The 16755-nt window shown below is 27.5% G+C and overlaps 1 pseudogene across 1 annotated transcript; it reads right to left on the bottom strand.

Moving 5' to 3' along the window:
• Positions 1–7235: 7235 nt before the first annotated feature.
• On the bottom strand, positions 7236–9020 carry LOC111300598 (phospholipase A1-IIdelta pseudogene; annotated as a pseudogene). The gene has a single exon (XR_016329524.1). The product of XR_016329524.1 is annotated as a phospholipase A1-IIdelta pseudogene (transcript).
• Positions 9021–16755: the final 7735 nt, after the last annotated feature.

The raw sequence follows: 16755 nt of genomic DNA, 5'->3' as shown, positions 1-16755 counted from the left end.
TATTTTGTTGTTACTTTAAAACCATTGGCAACCTTCAATCTTCAATTATGATTTGGCCTTACATATTTTAAGCATTTCTTGGTCTAGGATTAGGACTTCTTGAATAAAAGAGAATTGGGTCATTTGTTCTTGTTAATAGCCTACCAAACTTCATCTTTATAGTATTTTAGACTCTTATTTAGACCACTTCTTAGATAGGGCATGCCTTAGACACCATCTTAGGTTTATCTTACAACTTGGGCTTCATACATCTTCTTTAATGTATCGCCTATACCTTTATATACTCTTTTACCTCATGCAATCTTACCTTAGGTGGGAATACCAAGTCAACCTAGGATTCCTAGTCAACCTAGAAAAACCTTTCCTCAAAGTTAGCTTTACCAAGTATCTCTTAATTAAGATAAGAATTTGAAGACAAAGTAGGATATCTTAGTTAAACCAAGAATCCAGTAAAAGTGGAAAAATCTTTTTCTAGTAGGAAAAGTAATGAAGAGTTGATATTTTCCAAGTTAAGGTAGAATTTGTCAAGAATTCTCCAACATTTAGCAGGATTTCATCTTTTCTTCAAGATTACATGCACATCAAATTAAGCATATTAGGAGTAAAAATATTTTTATTTAACTAAAAATAAAATAATATTCATTCATTTAAGCACTGAAAATAAGTTTAAATAACTCTATTTTATGGAGTTATCATTTGTATATAGTTTAAGTTTTTATTATAAACCAAATAATAATGCATGATAATTCGAAAAAAATCTACTAGTGATTAATAATTTTTATTTCAAACTGAAATTGATATAGTTTATGACATTTATAACCAAAAGCATATTACAAAATAAACAAAATATCCAACAATTGTATGATTTATTGGTAAATTGCTAGATTTTCAATTTTAGAGACTAAAATTTAAATTCTTTACAACCTTAAATATATAAAAAAAATATATAACTAAAAGCGCTAACTTAAGATTCTTAACATTTAAAGCATTTTAATGAAGTTATATGTATAATTAATAATTACAATCATAATAAAATATTATATCTCAAGTTAAAAATTGTTAAACAAATAAATCATCTAACGAATTAGTATATAATTAGATAAATTTAGCATACAATTAGATCAAACTCACACATAGTAAAACATGAACTGAAAAATATATCTAAACATTCTAAAATCTCCTTTTTCTTTTGAGAGAATGTCTTATTTGCTAAAGCATTTTAATTTAAAATAACTCAATATCAATACAATCAATTAAAGATATTCCCTTTTCAATTGCTCTTCAATTTATTGCCAATTCACCAATTTTATTATTGTCATAATTTATTGATCTAGAGACTTGCTGCTGGTTGACATAAAAATTTAAAAATTACGAAAAACATGAAAAGTTACCACCAATCTTTTTTGGAGTGTGATTAGCCACAAAAAATTTTATCTTTTAATAAAACAATAAAACAAGTTTAAAGCTTTATTAAAAAGATAATTTTGATCTACTAAAATAGATTGGGTTCATGAGTCAATTATGTGTGAAAAAAGATTCGTACCCCCACAACGCCTATAAAATTGGTACTAATTAATTATACGCTATTTGTAATTCTGGATAAAAAAGTTTTTTTATGTGAAATTTAGTTATAATTCCCTTTGTTTGTAAAAAATAAAATTAGTTTTAAAAAAAATCCTTTATTTAAGAATATCATGAAAATCTTTAAATTAAAGAAATACTTTCAAAGTCTTTGACATTAAAGTAGGATTTAAAGCTAGCATTTTCATTTAAGATTTATCATAACATTCCTTCTAAAATAATAAAATAACATTTTTTGTAAATGACAATCATTGATGATATTCCAACATATAGACATAGTACCAACAATTATATTTCAAATAATGCTATATTAATTTTATTTGATCAAAACTAAAAAATTTTAAGAAAGCTTTTTATGTAGTAAAAAAATATATAATTAATATTAAACATCCATAACTAGAGAAAACATATATATATATATATATATGCATTATAAATAAGGATACTAATCTAAAAACAAACAAATGCAAATGATGATCAAATACGAATTTCACAATTTTGGTTTTTAAATATAAAGAGATCACTTAGATTTTTCAACATCTAAGCAGAGTTTGAGTGAGAATTTTTATATTTAAAATCCCATCCCATCCTATTCTTTTTTTTTATTATTTTGTATTTTTATAATTATGATTTTAACAAAGAGAATTTATTTTTAGTTATGGAAATGTATGAAAATTTTTAATGAAATAAAATTTTCTAAATACCTTAACATTCAAGCGGCATTCGAGAATAGATTATTTCATAAAAAGTTTTCATGCAAATCCTTAAAAATTTAAAACAGATTTGGGGTTTTATGAAATTATGCATGCGACAAAAATAAATTACATAAATGCCATTACTGAATACATGATAAAAGCATGACCAAAAAACAAACTAACTACAAGCCTATGCATTTATAAAACTAAATTACAAATAAGTTTCATATGAAAATTTAAGAGAAAAAATGGATCAGAAAAAACAAACTTTTGAAATTGGTTTTAATGTTTCATCATTTTGTTCTTTAAAAATCTAACCAAACAAACATAAAAATCCACCAAACAACTCATTCAACTATCATTTGTCCATTGAAAAATTAATCCAACACATTAAAAATTTAGTAAACATGACAAACACAAAAATCAAATACATAAGATCAAGCGATATTTGGTCACAAATGGATGAGCAAGTTTCGGCCAAGCAAGGAAACTACCTTGGCCATATATTTTTTGGCATTTCTCTAAGCAATCAATGTTTCATTTCATTCAAACATGAATTGAACATCACAATTTTCATTATATAAAGGCATCTACAATATATGAAGAGTTTCAATAAGCATATGACGAACTAAGAAGAGAAGAAAATATGGAGTCAATATTTAAAGCCAAATAACATCCTCATATCACATTTTAGCTAAAATTTACGTAAACAACAAATAAACTTACCATTTAATCATCACAAATAACCTTCAAAATCAAGGAAAACATCAATGAAAGACTAAAAGAGGTTAGGTCATAGTGAGGTTGTTTGGCCGAACCTTCAAAGGCCAAAATGGTGGATTGAAAATTCTTTGTTGCTTGGTTTTCTTGTTTCAATTTAAACTATGAACTAGTTGGATGTAAGTTGATCCAAGCTTAGGAAAAAATAAATGAAAAATTACCACTTTCTTTAAAAAAACAAAAAATTAAAAAGTAAATGATATAGAGGATGTGATAAATGTTATGGAATGAAAAGAAAAAGAAAAAAAAAACAGAATTCTACATACTCTAAGCTTTTCGTAACTTTTTTTCTTATTTTTTCTTTCTTTCCTCGTTTCATGAGCTTACCCTTTTCCCCAAAATTGTAGAAAACGACCCCCTTCTTAAAGAAGATGAAGACAAAATGTCCATCCAAGATTGAATTATAACCATTAGATTAAATATCATCCAAGGGTCAAAGTTTTTTTTTTTTTTTTTTAAGGAATAATCTTTAGCCATTTGATCAAGATTTAATAAGAGATCTAATAGTCCACATTATTAACTACAAAGATTGAATTTTTATAGCTCTTAAACCAAATGAAAGACCATTTTACCTTTAGTATAAATTTTTTTAGTATTTAGGTCATTTTTTTAGAAATCAATGTTCTCATGCTTATTTTTGAGATTTTAAAGCACAAAAAATCATGAAATATTATAAAATTAAGGTCTAAAAAATTTTTATAAAAATTTGAGCTAAAAAAATCAAATTATAAAAATATCCTTAAAAAATTATGCTTAATTAAAAAGATGATTTAGGCCATAATTGGTTTGTTTGAGTCTTTCAAGCTAATCTTGATATATGTTTATCCTTAGTTACCCGATTTGAGTCTTATATATACTTTTCTTTGTTTTCACCTTCATGAATTAGTTACTGTTTTAATTATTATCTTTATCTTTTTACTTTACTTTTATGCATAAGGATCATTCAAAATTAAATATGAAAGCTACATTATAATGAGAAAATAGTTAGAGCTTGAAAAGAAAAGAAAGGTGTGAAAAAGTTTAGAGAAAAATAAAAACAAAATTCAAAAGTTAGAAAAAAGAAAACTCAAAATAGATATTCTATTTGAAAATTTTGTTTCAATTCTGTTTGAAAAGAAAGAAAGTTGTTAAAAAGAAAAAAAAAGTTTGAGGGTGTACATTTTCCTTGAAAGCTTAAACTCAACAAAAAGATCTTAAATAATGCATGTTTAAGGGTATTGAGTCATAAATTTTCTTTTATCCTACCTCAACTCTAGCTTAGCATTACAAGTTTAATAAAGATAAATTAGTCTTTGGTTAAGTGTATAAATCTACATTAGTGGAGACATATGTGAAAAAGAAAACATATGAAATTTGGTTATGGTTTAAGATTTTATGTTGATTTCACGTTTGCATATTCTTAATTGAATGTCTTACATTGACATGAGATAGATTTCACACACATAAAAATTTCAATTGGAAAGGAGCTTGCCTTGAATGATTTTTGTGTTTATATTTATGATGTTCTTTAAGTTATGCTCATCATGAACTTTTTGAGAAAACTATGAGAATTTGATATTGGTAGTATATGTTGATTCTAGCTAGCTTATTATGATCTTATCAAAGTTTTGTTTTGCTTGCAGATAAGCAAAAGTTCAAGTTTGAGGGTTTGATGATTCTATAAAATAAAAGTTATTTTCGATGCTTAAATATGGAATTTTTGCTTTGTTCTTGGTAAAATAAAGTTTTTTTTTACTTTAATGTGCTTAATTTGTCTTTATGTAAGAAATCTTGAAGAAAGTATTAGATCTTGGTAAATCTTGAAGAATCTTGACAAGTTTTTCATCTAGTTTAAGAAATCTAAGATGGTTTTTGGCAAGTTCTTGATTAATTTTGGAGTTTTTGGTGAATTTTGTAATAAAAGTACAACAATATGTTCAAGATTTGAATGTCATTGCACAAAAAGCTCAAGAATGTTTTGAATCTTGAAGTTGTATAAATGAAATTCATGCAAGAATCAAGATTATAGATGTTTATTATGTGAGGGATAAATTTGAAAATTCGAAGTTGAGTACAAATCCATGGTATTCTATGTAAATGCACATGCATAGGATCATTATGGATGACGTGGTAACAAGTTTAATCTCATTGGCTAAGAGGTTGACCTGGATGCTTATGTGACATTATGAAATGGAATGGGATTTAAAATCTGTCCAAATGAAAAAGTCCAAACCACCTTAGGTGTTAACCTAATAAAAAATGAAATTCCTACTTTGACTAGAATTTTTCTTATTTCTATTTAAAATATGATGAAAAGGATGGCATAAAGAGAGTGTAAATTTAAAAATTCTCTAAAAAGCTGCTTCAAACTAGAAGTTTCCAAGAAACCTCCAAGAAGCACACCAAATAAGAATTGTCAATTTTGGTTTTTCTAAAAGACCTAGAAACACATATTCTTTAGATTTTAGAGATTTAATTCATCAAGAAGCAAGCAAGAAGGATCTCTATTTAGGATATCTCACATAAGAAGTTAAAAAAAGGTTAAGAAGTGGAAATTATTGGAGTTTTATGCTACTTTACCAAACCAACTTTTTCTTATCTTTAATTAAGAAGTTTGAACATTCAATAAGACTCAAGTTAGTTGCTACTTAACTTATTCAAGCCAAGATTTTGTTTAAGTTTAGTTTTGAGAAAAGATTCATTGCAACCCAACCAAGATCCCTTCAAGAAGATTTTTTCATTTAAGAAACAAAGTAAGGCCGAACTAAGAAGTCTTCCAAAAGAAAAAGTTCAAGGCTATCACACCTAGCTTAGGGTTTTTTTTTGTAATCTTTGTCTATAAATACCTAGCTCTAGGCTTTAGGAAAAGGCATTGTTAGGGTGATAGACCAACCTATTATATTCTTGCTTTAAGTTTTCCTTAGTTTTCAAATTCTTAAGTTTTTTTTGGTAAATTGTTTCAATTTTAATTTAAGCTTCAAATTCATTTTCTTTTTTGTTTCAATTTCAATTCACTTAATTGATGCTCTTGCTTTCTATTCATCTTAATTTGCAATTTTACTTTAAGTTTGATTTTGGTTTCATGTGATTTAAGTTTCTAAGTGTTGTTCTTACTTTAATTTATTGATTTGAGGTTTAGAGTGATTAATTTGATTTGAATGCATGTGATTAGCTTAATTAGGTTCTGTTTTATTTCAATTATGGTTTTAAATTAAAATTCAAGCATAATAAGCTTAAGTTAAAGTTTCTTAGATTAGGTTTTAAGTAGTTGCATGATTTAAAGTTTAATTGGCATAATTTAGATTCTGCTCATTTCTAACTTAAAGTTTTTGAGTTTTTTGCATGTTAGTTTAAGTTGCATGTTTTTAAGTTTAACCAATTAATAAAGCATTTGGTTTCAACTTAATTTAGATTATTTAGTTTTGTTCGGATTAATTATTATCTTTGCTTATTTAATTGTATGTTTTAAGTTATTGCATTATTTAATTCATTAATTTCGAATATCAAATCAATTCAAGTATATAGAGTTCATATTTATCAAAAAATATTGTTACAATTAATATTAATATGTATTAAAATTTATATAAAATAGAAAAAACTAATTGATTTATAATTAATTTAAATCAAAATAATATTTTTAATTTTAACCATGAATTTAATTTTGACCCAATGAAATAATGTAAAACTCTTTACTTTTACACTGATATAAATAGATTTTTATTCTATACACACATACATATATATATATATATATATTATAATAGGAGATTGTATATTGTATTCGGAGAATGAAATGGAAATGTAGCAATATTTATCGGTAAGTGTTATACCTTTTTTTGATTTGGTTAAATGCAAGTGTTATGAATTTAATTTTAATCCAAAACTAAAAAAATGTATAATTTTTAATTTTTTTGGACATTGATCAAAATTATTAAATTTAAAAATATTATTTTAATTCAAATGAATTATAGATTTAATTTTAATCCATAAGTTAAAAAAAGTATAAAAGTTTCACTAATATATATAAGTGAATTTCTCTTATATATACATTCTCATATAACATATATACATATAGTAGATCTAAATTTTTTTTCATATATACAAGTAGTTAATCAATTATTAGTTAACCATACATAAAGTATAAATTATGCAAAATTAAATTTCTCTTCGAAAGTTGCAAACTAAAATTAAAAATTATTAGTTTAAATTAAGTTCTCAAAAGCAATATTTGGCCTATAAAGTATAAACATTACTCTCTAATCTCTACGTACTTCCTATCCAGCAACAGCCTCCATTTAAAAGCATGCGTAAATGTAGCAGCTACGCTAAAGATCAATATAAACTACCTAATTATGCATACACGAGGGATTACTTATTTTAGCATCACATACATTTTACACTGAAAATAGCACTTCTTCACATATTTTTGCTGCAATCACTGTCCAGGGGATGATCTCCTTGAGGATCATGACTTTTAAAACAACAATCAAACAAAATAGAAGGTGAAAAAGAGGGCAAATTACCCTATTAGCAGCTAGATTTAGTGATCCATGGAGAAACGACAAGTGCTTTTGAAAAAGCAATTAGTCAGATTTCAGGGGTAGGCCAATCCTCATCCGTTGGTGGAGCCATCACCCACTCTCCATCTTCATTTCTGACAAGCCCTTTGTTCTTCTCCACCCACCATGACTCTGGCACCAGGCACTCATCTTTCAGAAACGCACAAGACTTATTCACTAAAGCCAAACTTCTCTTCACTTTCAGCACGAACTCTCCTTCCTTTCCATTCCACCCTGCTACTATGTGCAACATAGCCTGTAAATTATGCCAATCACTTGGATTCTTTGAATCCTTCAAACTTGGCGATTTCCTCGTATCAATTACCAGTTTTGTTCCCGAATATACATAACCCAACAACCGGCTAGGATAGTGGGGAATGAGATCAATCGTGTTCTTTATATGCAAAACAGTAAGATTTGGATACCTTTTCATCCTCTCATCAAAAGCCTTATTTCCCACTTGTGGGCACCCAAAAACAAAAGCTGCCACTGGAATATTATCGAAACCATTCTCAACCACATCGAAAGCACCTATAACCGATAAGCTAGCCCCCAAACTATGCCCAGTAAACACTATACTTAGATTTTCATCTTTATATCTCTCTTTCAACTCTTTAATCTTACCCAAAAGCTGTGTCCTTGCACTTACTTTTGTAAAAGGTGATTTGGGATCCTCAGAAATGTACATCGTCAGCCAACCGAGCATCACTTTAGGCTTCTTCTCATTTTCATCATCACTGTCACTGCCGCTACTGCCATCGTTTTCCTTGTTAGTATTTTCGTTGACTCGCAAAAGAGGTTTTGCAGACTCAAGCTTTGCGCCAAGAACATCAACCCACTCGTAGTCTCTCGTAGTTCCTCGCCACACTACATAGATCTCGCGACGACCCAGAGCTTTTGTTATTTCATCGGACGTCGTGGCTATGTAGCCAATCCAGTTTGATTCGCGGTCCCAGGTCTCCCGTGACTTGGAGTGGAGCAAGAAGGCTTCAGGGAGACTGACGCGAGCAGTGGCATAGAGAAACGATTCTACTCTGTAATCGGAGGCAGACTCCAGCATGACTTTGTCAAAGAAATAAGACTTGCCATAGCGGCTGGTGCCACAGAACTTGGAGTTTGGGTCGTTGTTGAAGGCGTCATATGTGGCCTGGCAGAAGTCACCACAGCGGAGGATGAGCTTGCGAAGTGAGAGGTGAAGAGGATCAAGAAGAGAGTCCCAGTTTTTGCTGCCAAGTAGTTCTTGCCATGACGGTTCTGGTTCTTGATTTGTGGCCATGAGCAAGCGAGCTGCAAAAAAAGGTGATGCTACCAAGCAAGGAAAGAGTATCTTGCTCGGGAAGTTTCAATGTCGATGGGAAAGGTCGCAACTATTCGATAGGATAAAACCACATTCCTAATGACAATATGCCATGGCCCATAATCCCCCAATAAAACGATAATTATTATAAAAATGATTTTGCGAAAATTAATTTGTCAGGTGGACAATAGAAAATTAAGTTATTGTTGTTAAAATATTTTATAACGTTTAGTGATTTTGGATCAATTTACATGGTATTTAAGTTGATATTTGAAGGTTATAAATTTTAAAAAATTTATTCACATAATAGGTTTTTTGCATAAGTATAAAAATAAAAAAAAATAGAATAAATTAAAATTTTCAAAAAAACATATTTTGTAATAAAATTTGTATTTAACGTAATGTTAATGTACACATTCATACATTGTCAATAACTCATACAATATAATCTCATTAATGAATAAAGTTGAAAATGTAATAATCTTTAAAAATAAATACTTATGATTAATATCATATGTTTAATTAATTAATTAGATAAAATTTAAAAACAGTTACGGTTTTTCTTTCAGCTTTCTCCTTTGAATATCGAGGGATAGGAACTGAAAAACGTCTTTCATTTTGTAAAAGACTACTAAATTTTCAAATTATTTTATCCAATTCCTATAGCACATGATGACCACCAAACCAGACAAAATACTACACTTGGATCCACGGCAACTAATGCTCCTCTCCAAACCCAACGAATAACTCCACCCTAGATAGTTTGGTTGGAAGTCTTTGTCTTTGTTTTTCGTGGAGGCTTTGGTGAGGAAGGCTAAGTTGAAATTAATGGTGAATTATAAGATAAGCTGATTCGGTAATTGCATATTTTGAAGAACGCGGATTTTAAAATATAGCTAACAAATCAAAATTTAGCTTTTGTTAATAATCAAAGTTTTGTATTTCATGAAAAAGTTCTATTTTTCAACTTTGACTGATTTTAGATAAACATTTTTTAGTTTGGAAGGTGTTCCAATCTTGATCATGAATCATTATTATTCACCTAATTAGTTGAAGGATAAACTCATCCAAGATATGTACAAATATATATATATATATATTTACTTCTTTAGTGAAAATATAAGTGAAAGTATGATTTGAATTTTCGGTTGTTAAACAACATTATAGTATGAAAATTATTCGTTTCCACAATGTAAGTCTTTTAACATAACGAAACAAGAATTCCACTTCAGGGTTGTACAATGCCTACTCAATTGCTTTCTCTCTTTTTTTCTCAATTTCTTTTCTTTCATTATGTGAGAATTTTTTTCTCTAATTTTTCCTTAATGGCAAAATACCATTATTAGTGAGATAAGGGGCAACAATTTTTTCAAGTGTATTGTAAACTATCCTAGGTATTTTTCATGCATAAAAGTAAATTGCCCAAGGTAGTTGTTAGTATTAGGGTGCTTAGTTCACCCATTATAGGCAAATCCAACCCCTTTTCTCTTACATCTCTCACTTGTATAGAATATGTGCCAAACTCTCATGATCTTAAGAAGTTTTCTCTATCATTTACTATAGACACCTAATTTTGTCTGACACATTTGATCGTGTTCGATTTTGATTTTGGTTTGGTTGTGTCAATTTCAAGCATTTTGAATGTTTTAATTTGATTGGGCTTATTTTGACTTCATATTAAATATTTGGGATCATTTTACATGGGTTGAAACTTGGCCCAAGTCATTTTTGGGTTACTTAGGTTTAAGCGACCAATAGAAGTCTAAGTTGATTTTTACACTTAAAGTCTAATTCTAGGCCCAAATTCAATTTTAAAACCTAATTCAGTTTTAGGTTAAATTCATGATTATATCATACGGCCTAGAAGCCCAAAAACCAATAAAAGCCCATATTCCAATTTTAAAATTTAAAACCCAAATGCATTTTCTTTAAGATCAAAAATGAAAAAAAGAAAAAACACTAAAAGGTTGGCTGCCATGGCAACAACTTTCCCTCACTTTACATCTTCCCTAAATTTTGCTATTCTTCCTCTCAATCTATCAACACCATTTTCAGTTAACTTAGTTTGCCCCTTATTTTTCACCTTTAGCTTTATAAGAAAAATTCATCTAAGCCCATGAACAAAAAATACAATAATTATTGTTACAATACTAAGCCAAAAAACTCAATCACTTTTAAGTTTTCATAGAGGCATAGAGCGGCTGGGGCAAAAAAAAAATTATGGTCAACTTAAAAGAAAGGATTCAACATAGTTAAAAGGAAACTATTTCTTCAAAAAAAATCATACACAAATTGAAAACAAGCATAGGCTCTTAAATACCTAGTAAAAGACCTATCAACACTCACCTTCCACAAAACATCCATTCAACTAAAATCACCTGACCACTTCTCATTATTAGTACCCATAAAAATTACTTATCCAACATCATTACATACCTAAATTACCTACAGAAAAAATAAACCATAACAAAAAAACCAAAAATCTTATCATTTTCTTTCAAAAATCATAAAAAACAACAATCAGAATATAACACCACAATCTTTATCGATTGGTGACAACCTAATAGAAGAAATTTTTTAAAAAAAGAAAGAAGATGAAGTAATGTTCAGTTAAAGAGAAATAGATAAGATTATGATTGAGTCTAAGTTTCAACAACTAGAGGAAATGAGAAAAAAAAAAGGAAAAGAATGAAGAAAAAGAAAAGAAAGAGAAGTCTCGACTGATAAGGGAAAAAAGAGAGAGGAATGATGACAATGGAAGAAGAAGGAGAAGAAAAAAAAAGGAAAGAGAAGAAAAAAAAGAGAAAAAAAAAAGAAAGGAAGCATTGGTGTTTGACAAAAAGAAAAAGAAAGAAAAACGAAAATATGAGGGAAGAATAAGAAAAAAAAAAGAAAAGAAAAAAGATAAGGAAGGAATAAAAAATGGGAGGGCTCAATCTTTGCATCAATAATTGAAAGAAAGAAATAGGAAGAAAAAAGGGGGAAAGAAAGAAATAAAAAGAAGAAAAAGAAGAAAAAAGAAATAAGGGAAAAAAGAAAAGAAAGTTTTGAAAAGTCAAAAAGGTTGATTTCTTTAAAAAAATAATTAAAAATAAAAGAATGGAGAATCAAAGTTAGATTAGACCCTACACATTCAACTTGGCCCTACCTATTCAACTTGGCCCTACCCAGAAACCCGTTAAGCTTGGATCTCCATCTTCACTAGTTTATTTTGGGTCTAAGTCCAAAGCTTAGTTGGGTATATTTTCTTACCCATTTGTTTTATTATGTTGTTATATGTATTTAATTGTTTTGACAATTATTTTTGTTTTAACATTATGTTGCTTTGGATATTTTCTTTAATAAATATTTGTGAATGATTGAAGTTGTCAAAATAAAATTCAAGATAAAAAATAAAATTATAATAATTTTATGGCTTAAAATGATTGTCCATTTCTAAGGAGGGTTTTAAAAATAATAAATTAGATAAAATTTTTGTATGAAAATATGATTTTGAATGCCTTCCCTAGATATTAGAAGAGGTTCAAATGATTATTCTTACAAAAGGAGAATTATCTTTTTTTGTTAAATATATTTATATGAGTTTCACAAGTGAAAAAGTGAATTTTTTTAATTTCACTTAGATATTGAAAAATTAAAAAGAATAAATAAAAAATAAAAAGTATTTTTTAACACAAAAAATGCCATTGCCATCATGAATAAAATCTACTTAGAAAAAAAATTACATGTATTATTTAATTTATGTTCACATATGCATCTCATGTAATAATAACAAATGTGAAATAGTAAGGTATCAATCGTTTATTTTTTAAAATTTCTTTTAGAAAAATGGAAGAAATTGATTTTAAGAACCCTACCTAAATATTGGAGGTTATTTAAATAATATTTTGCTAAGGAACATCATTTTTATTTTTACCAAAATTAATCTTGAAATTTTTTAAAGTGCAGGATTAAATTTCTTAAATTTCATATAAATATTAGAGAATTACAAAAATTTTTTCCAAAAAATAAATAAATATTTTTTACATCATTAAATGTTTTTTAAAAGTAATAATGAAAAAGGAAATAAAGTTAAACATATATAAGATAGATCTAGTTAGTTATCTGTAATTTTTATTTTGTATTTGCATCATTCATTTGCTTTATACGACATCAATTGCATTTCATTAATTTCAAAAATATAAAGCAACAAATGTAATTTTGATAGAGTTTTTTTTTTTAGAAATAAATACTAATATTTTTAGGTAAAAATAATTATTGAGACTACTTAGATATTAGATGGTATTTTAATAATTATTCTTTATAAGGAAATATTGTACTAGTTTTCAAGAAATATTGTACTAGTTTTCAAGAATTATTATGAAAATCACCAGTAGAAAAATATTCTTTAAAATTTCTTCTACATATTGGGAAATTTAGAAAATGTCTTGAAATTAAAGATTTTCATCTTATTCCAAAATAAAAGGTTTTAAAAAGATTTTTGAAACAAAAAAGGTTAAGGGAATTATTTTAAATATTAGAATTAAAGTAATTTTCATCTAAGAATGGTAAGGATAGAATATTCACTATTTTTAAGATATCTGTATTTGAATTAATATTTATAATATTCAAATCCATTTAAATTTAATATCATTATCCAAATCTAAATCGATTTAAATAAGCACTATTTGTTTAAATATCCAAATCTGCAAAAATATTCATTTATACAAAATTTTGTCAATGTAAAATAAAAAAAAGTTAATTTAAAATTCAAGTTCACATTTAATGGCTAATAAATAAAAGTTATTTTTTAAGGTCCAAAAACTTAAAATTTTATATATGTAAATGAATAATGAATTTGGATACGGATTCAGATATTCATTACTATTTATTAAAACTTAAATAGATTCAGATATTGAATATCTAAGGGATACTATTTGTATCCGGTCTTAATCCATTACGAATAGTAAATTTCTTATCCGAATCCATTAATTATTTGTTTCCAATTATCCGAATCCGATATAAATAGATCGGATAATGACAAACATCCGTTTATTTACTATCTATTGTCATCCCTATTTTCATCAAGGTAAAAGGATAACATATGATCAATTAGTATCATTTTTTAAAGCAAGCGTTGTGGGGTACTAATCTTTCCCTATGTATAACTGAACTCTGAAACCTAGCTTTAATTTTGTAGACAAAAATTTTTCTTTTTAATATGTTTTAGTTAACTTTAAAATTTTTTTAAAAAGATAAATTTTTAAGTGGCTAATGAAACCTAATAGAAAAGATCGGTGACAACTCCTTTCATTTTTGAAATTTTTAAAATTTTTGTCTAATCATCCTCAAAATCGTTATGACATTTGTATTGATTTCATATAAGAAAATAAGCTGTGCAATTACCATACTTCAAAAGGTTAGTTGCTGTACAACTATTAAGTGCATATAGCAACTCAAATCACATCTAGTCACTTATACAACTATTAAGTATGTATAATAACTCTCAAGTACAGTAGCATAAGAATGCAGTACCTTAGGCGTATTTAGTCATATTTCAAGTTTCTCATAATCTCTCTTTTATCATATAGCATGATATGCTTGTGTATTCACAATTATGTTTGATGTTTCAAGCATAATTGCTTGACTTATGAATACATCTAAATGTGACACTATAATTATCTTCTTTTCTTCTAAAATCTCTTCATTTCAATTCAATAGCTATCCAAATATGTTCCATTGATCGAATCATCCATGAACATTGGCAATAATCTAGGATAACTAACATTAAATTGAAACTTTAAGAAATAATTGAAAGTCCCTAAGGGTACTAAATATGAGATCCTTTGATCTCAAAGGGCTCACATAACAAGAAGTAGAAATTTATTCTTCTGTTACCTTTGTTAGTTGAACAATGCATATTTGGTATAAAACACATGCTACGGTATTACTCTTTTTTTTTCGATGAGTGTATTTCTTTAATTATTTATATATCAATGCCATACAAGTGATTATCTTTATAAGAGGGCCAATCATCTGTCTAGCATACCTTTCAAATCGTATCGTATATGTACATATACATATAAATGTGTGTATGCATCATAAGACAAAGTACTAAACTTTCATGGCATTAATTATATTCAATATAAGTCAACTAAAATGGAAAAATATCATACATTGTTCATATAAAATTGTTCAATCAATACATGTACATCAACATCTACGTAATTTTAAAGATATGATATGGCTATTAAACACATCTCTAAGTATAGGCTTAGTAAATAGATTTTCAATTATCTTATGCATAGAAATATACTGCACGTTGACTTTTTTTTATGTAACCATGTCTCTCATGTAATTCTACTTGCTATCTATATGTTTGATCTTAGAATGATATTTGAGATCTTTTATGAATAAGATTGCAACTTGACTATTGCAATTCACTAACACTGAGTTGAACACATCCTTACCAAATCCTAAATGATTTAAGAATCATTTAAGCCAAATATCCTCTTGCACTACCACTAAAAATTTTACAAATTTAGCTTCTATAGTGGATAGTGCTATACAAGTTTATTTTATACTGTTACATGAAATAGCCCTAATATTCAATAAGAAAACATAGCTAGAGGTAGATTTTTTTTCATCTAAATCACCTCTTTAATTGGTGTCCGTTTAGCTAACTAAATATAGATAACTTCCTTTATAGAACAATGAATAATCTATAGTACCTTTTAGATATCTCAATATTCTTTTAACAACTTTCTAATGAGATTGATATGTATTGGATTGAAAACTGCTTACCATGCCTATGGCATAGTAAATGTCTGGTTTTGTGCACATTATAGCATATGTAAATCTTTCAATAATACTAGAGTAAGGAACTTTTGTCATTTGTTCTTTTTTATGGAGTTTTAAGACACAATCTCTGACTAAGGCCTTTACTTTTTGCTATAAAAGTATCTATTAGCTTATAGTTTTTCATATTAAATCATTCCAGAAATTTCTTAATGTATTGCTCTTGTGAAAAAAGAGCTAATAACTTCTTGGAATGATTTCTCATGATTTTACATCAAGGTGAAAGCTACTTCGCTTATGTCCTTTATTTCAAAATTTGAGGACAACCAAGTTTTCATCTCAGTGATATATTCCTTATCGTTGCCAACCAACAATATATCATCCACAAAAAGTGACATGATCATAAATTTATCTTTGTCTCTTTTGACATAGAAATAGTAGTTCTCATCAATCATAATAAAATCGTATGAAATTATTGCTTCGTGAAATCTAATATACTATTGCTTGAAAGATTATTAAAAAACATAAATTAGTTTTAACAGCTAGCAGACTTTATGGTCTTGACCTTTGTCAATGAAACCTATAGGTTATTCTATATAGATTTCTTTTTTTACTCATTCATTTAGAAAGGCAGTTTTCACATCTATTTTATGCAACTCTAAATTTAAACTAGTTACAATGGCTAGAGTTAAGCATATCAAAGCAAATCTCACAACAGGAGAGAAAGTTTCTTCATAATCAATTCTTTTTTGTTGAATATACCCTTTCACTACCAAACATGCTTTATATCTCTCAGTTATCCCACAGTTAATCTTGAAAACCCACTTGTTCCAAAACATTTTGTGTCTTTTAGGAAGATCAACCAATTTCCAAACAAGGTATGATCTTATATACTCCATCTCTTCTTTTATTACTTTCATCCATTTTTCTTTTATAGAATATAAGAGAGCTTCTTTAACATTTCTAGATTCTTCTTCATTTTGTGAGGTTGTCAAGAATATTTCCCCTTTTATGTCAAAATAATGTCGGGAAATATTTTCATGATTACTTCAACTAACTTGTGGTTATTGGAAAATTAATTCACTAA

The sequence above is a fragment of the Durio zibethinus genome, chromosome 18 (genome assembly GCF_047325235.1).
Source record: "Durio zibethinus cultivar Kanyao isolate XHJ-2024 chromosome 18, ASM4732523v1, whole genome shotgun sequence".
Classification (NCBI taxonomy): Eukaryota; Viridiplantae; Streptophyta; class Magnoliopsida; order Malvales; family Malvaceae; genus Durio; species Durio zibethinus.
Note: the sequence above shows the minus strand (reverse complement) of the source record. Positions and strands in the feature narration are given on the sequence as shown.